The sequence below is a fragment of the Ursus maritimus genome, unplaced genomic scaffold (assembly GCF_017311325.1).
Source record: "Ursus maritimus isolate PB19 unplaced genomic scaffold, ASM1731132v1 scaffold_19, whole genome shotgun sequence".
NCBI lineage: Eukaryota > Metazoa > Chordata > Mammalia > Carnivora > Ursidae > Ursus > Ursus maritimus.
Window position 1 is genome coordinate 51,953,548 of NW_024424341.1, and position 4,808 is coordinate 51,958,355.

A 4,808-nucleotide genomic window follows, 5' to 3' on the forward strand; every position below is an offset into this window, starting at 1 on the left:
GGGGGGGGATTTTTTGGAGGGGCTCTTTCAGAGTACCTAGCTTTTATTTGTGTACTTTTAAGTTTATATATTATTATAGTCCTTGTATTCTCTTCCCCACTTCTATTACTCCCACTTGTTTGTTTTTTTAAGATTTTATTTATTTATTTTTAAAGTTCTCTCTAACCCAGTGTTTTGCTTGTACTCACAACCCAGAAATCAAGAGTCACACCCTGTACCAACTGAGCCGGCCCTCTCCCACTTGTATTTTCTAAGATTAAAAAGGAGACTTTTTTTTAAGATTTTATTTATTTATTTGACAGAGAGACAGGCAGTGAAAGAGGGAACACAAGCAGGGGGAGTGGGAGAGGAAGAAGCAGGATCCCAGCAGAGGAGCCTGATGCAGGGCTCCATCCCAGAACGCCGGGATCATGCCCTGAGCCGAAGGCAGACGCTTAACAACTGAGCCACCCAGGCGCCCCAAAAGGAGACTTCTTTTGAGTGAAGGGAAGGAGTAGTGGGATTTGGTCAAATAAGGTTTTAAACAATATTTTTTAAGATTTTATTTATTTATTAGAGAAGGAGAGAGAGTGTGCTTATGGGGGTGGGTGGGCAGAGAGAGGGGGAGTGAATAGACTCCCCACTGAGCAGGGAGCCCCACACAGGGCTTGATTCTAGGACCCCGGGATCATGACCTGAGCTGAAGGCAGACACTTCGCTGACTGAGCCCCCCAGGCGCCCCTAGTCAAACACGCTCGTAGACCAGGATCTGTCCACTCGAACCTTTTGTGGTGGCGATGGTGTTCTAGACCTGTGCTGCCCGGTACAGTAGCCACTTGACTACACATGGCTACTGAGCTCTCAGTGTGATTAGTATGGCCCAGGAAGTGAAGTTTTCATTTTATTTAATTTTAATCAGTTTAAGTAGCCGCAAGTGGCTGGTGGCTGCCATATTGGATGGTGCAGTTTCAGCCCATCACGGCCGAGCCCAGAGATCGTCAGTGCTTTGGGGGAAGTGAGAGGCTGTGTTGTTGGGTTGTTGGGGGAAAGGCTGGGGCTGCCTGACTTCATCTGTGCCTGCTTGCCTCTCCTTTCACCATGTTGTCGACTGAACACCCTGTTGCTCGGAAGGCGTTTGTCTGATCCTCCCTCCCTTCCCCCTCTACCCCAGGTGATAGCAGATGTTTCAGTGCTCAGGGAGAAGAGAAGAAAGGAAACTTAATTGTCAGGGAGTCCTGAGCTGGTTTCTCAGATACCACGCCAAGAAGCAAGAGGGACCCCAGCCAAGTCACTTTACTCCTCTGAGCCTAGCAGATGGGGGGACTGGCGTCCCTACTCTGGGACGGAGGGAGCACCTAGAGCTCCGTCTGTGTGGATCAACAGTGATGTTGTTTCTCTGACCCAGCTGTCAGGGGCAGCCCGTTGGGGATCCCCGTGCCCCAGCGCCCCACGCGCTATCTCCGAGTGGCAGTGCCCAGTGTGTGTTGAGGCTCGAATGGAGATGGTCGTTACTTGTCTCCTCGCCATATGGGTCCATCTCCCTCTTGGTTGGCATCTTAAGGTACAAGGCCTCATTTTTCACATCAGGGAGCCCTTGTGAGTTACACTACCAACTCACACCATTATTCTATCTAATACAGCCACATTGCAAGGTATTGGCAGTTTTCTCCTATCCTGAGGCCCAGGGAGGTGAGGTCTGAACTTGGAGTTCTGGACTCTAAAGCCCAGTTTCTCTCCATAGTACCAGGCTGCTAGGAGAAGCAATAGGGCTTTGGTTTAAGTCTTGCAACATCGTGCTGGGTCCAGTCTTGGCATGTATCTGCAGCTTCTGCCTGGGGCCCTCGGGGCTGGTGAGAAGCTACGGCGGAGGGGCCGGCCTCAGCCCCCACCATGCCCTTCCCTCCCTGCGCTTCAGCCCCACGGGCCCTTTTTCCTTCCCTTGGATGAGCTCCTTCCACCTGGAGGCCTTTTTAGGAATATGGTCCTTTAGGTGTCAGCTGACGGTCATTTCCTGGGAGAAGGATTCCTTTATTTGAGAGCAAGAGTGAGCAAAAGAGAGAGAGCACAAGCAGGCCGAGGGGGAGAGGGAGAAGCAGGCCCAGAGAGCCTGACGTGGGGCTGGATCCCAGGATCCCGGGATCATGACCTGAGCCGAAGGCAGAGGCTTAACCGACTGAGCCACCCCCTTTTGTTTTATAGATTTTACTTACTTGAGAGTAAGAGTGAGAGAGAGAGAGAGAGAGATGGAGAAGCGTTCCTGACCCCCCCCAGCAGTGTCCATCTGTAAAATGGGGACAGCAGTAGTACTTCCCTCAGAGAGATGTGAAGATGAAAGGAAATGGTCCTTAGGAGACACTTACCACGTATCCCAAGTACTCAGTAAGGAAGGTCCCAAGAAGTGGGGGCTGCAGTTTTTCTCCAGGGACGGTATGATGCGATCAGGGAAAGGGTGTCCTCCCTCGGGGCTTCCCACTAGCAGTGCCTCGGGCTGCATAGTGCTTGCCGAAGCCCCTGGGTTCGGGTGGGCTCCACTGGCTTAGATGCAGAGCACTCAGCTCGCTGGCACCGCCCACAAAACCGTCCACAGCCGCACCCCACCTTTCTCTCCAGCCTCCTGGGGCAGCTGTAGTCAGGCTGCCTGGCTTCCGATGCTGACATCACTCAGGATCTGCCTGCCCTGGGACAAGTCACTTTCTCCCTCTGAGCTTCGGGGCCAGCTGTGTTTTTCAGAAGCGAGACAGTAGTGCTTGCCTCACCGGGTTCAGAGGGCACAGAGGCGGAAAGGAAGAGCCTTGTGGGGCACCGAGTTAGCGCTCTTTACTAATGTGCTGCAGCCTCACTGGTCCCCAGGCTCTCTTCTCTTGCCTTGGCCTTGGTAGTTCCTGGGGACTGGCACCTTCTTCCCCCCTAGCCCCTGCCTGGCTCACCCTTGCTGGTCCAGCAGGCCTCATGTTCCCTCTGCCGCTGGCAGCAAAAATCCCCCTAGAGCCACAGCGGGTGCTTGGTACCCACCTCACCCCTGGCCTATGGAGTAGCAATTCCTGTTCTTTCCACAAGGGGACGCCAGTTCAGGGAGACGTGGTGGCGCTGCTGGAAAGGGACAGAACCGTTTAGCCCCGGAGTCCCTCATGCTCCCCAGCCGCATGGGTAACTATCTGGCGGTCCTGCCCCTGACTGTAACCTGTGTGTTTGGTATTTGTCCCCCCGCTGTCCCTCTCCTCTCCAGCCAGTTCAGGGCCCGGTGTGGCGCCATTCCATAGCTACCTGCTGGATAGTAATGATCATCAAATATGCCTGTGAGCTGCTCAGGGGTGCAGACAGAATGTTCTCTGTGTGCACACGTCAGCTCAGTGTCGTCCTCGTGATGCCCTGGAAGATAGGTAGTCCTGCTCCTGCTTCTGGAGTAGTAAACAGGCTCAGGGGGCTCTAGTTATACAGCCTGGAGGCTGCAGTCTACTCTGCGGGGAGTCTTAACCTTAACCTTGGTGCCAAAGGGAGTGGCTCCACAGGGGGCAGGCACCCCAGTACCTGGTGGGCGGACCAGACCCTCCAGAGCAGGCCTCTCTGTTTCCTGCGTGGTGGGAGCAAGGCTTTGTGTAGATCTCTATAGCCTCTGCCATTGTAAGTTACCGGCCACCACGATAAACCCATCCCCACCCCCCACCACAATCGGAAGAAAAAGAGGGTGGAGTCGCATCCTTCCTTGGGCCATTCTACCACCCCTCCCCCGGTGGAGCATTTCCTCTGGGCTGGCCACTCACCCAGTCCGCACAGTGGCCCTGGGGACCCCAGCATCTCCACAGGCCCAGGAAGGAAGAGCCCCTGACCCCCGCAAGGCCCGAGTGCAATGTGGGGGTGTGCCCGGGTGACCCGATGGCAGCTCTCTAGCCTCCGGAAGCAGGCAGAGTCCTGTCCTGACAGCCCAGTCTGTTCTCAGCCCTGTGACCTTGTCCTCTGCCCCCTGCTGCCCCGAACCCCAGCTGGCCTGTTCCACGTCTTCTGTTACTGTCCGGTGTGCCCTGCTGCCAGACCTTCTCCCCAGTTCTTCCCTGTCCTCCTCCCAAAGGGCCAGCCATTTTCTGTTTCCCGTTTCCTACTCGTCCGAGATTTTGGGGTGGTTTTCCTTTCTACCAAGTTTTGAGCTCAGAAACGCATCCCATCCCTGTGCTGAGCCCTTTGTGTGCGTCATGGCCAGAACTTTCTGCAACAGCCCTGTGCAGCCTTTCTACAGATGAGGAAATTTGCAAAGAGCCATGCGGTGAGCTCAGATCCCGGCACCCCCGTTGGTCGGCCTCCAAGGCCAGTGAAGCTAAGTGCTCATCCCTCTGTCCCTTCGTAATGGCCTGCCCAGCGCCTGCTCTGTGAGCCAGGCGCCACGCTCCCTGCCCTTCCTCCAGTCCTGGGGGGGGGAGGGGACAGAAAGGCCTGGCCATGTGGGTGCTTGGGAGGGGGGGCGTGCGGGTGGCCCGAGCTCAGCGGCTTCCAGCAGCTTCCCTTGCAAGCAGGGGAAGCCGTGGTCAGGCCTGGACGTGCCTTGCCGTGGGCAGTGTCATTTCCTTTATTTCCTCACAGCCACGAGCGCAGATAAATGCCCTGGTGCTCGCACTCCCCCCGCCCCCCCTCGGCCGCTCTGCTGGGCAGTTCAAGGAGAGGAGTGGGGTGCACAGCTGAGCACACTGGTGGGAGACCCAGGGTGTGCTTGCTGGAGCTCCGCCTGGGAGCGCAGCTGCAGGGAGGGAGCTGTGGCTGGGAAACTGGGTCAGCTGAGGCAGCTGGGGTGAGGAGACGGGCTTGGGGATCTGAATGTCAGCCCGGCCTGCCCCCCCCCC

At 56.1% G+C, this 4,808-nt stretch overlaps 1 protein-coding gene across 3 annotated transcripts in view; it reads left to right on the forward strand.

Moving 5' to 3' along the window:
• Positions 1–4,808, forward strand: part of BCKDHA (branched chain keto acid dehydrogenase E1 subunit alpha) — a 19,994-nt gene that overhangs the window by 2,391 nt on the left and 12,795 nt on the right. The window lies entirely within an intron of this gene.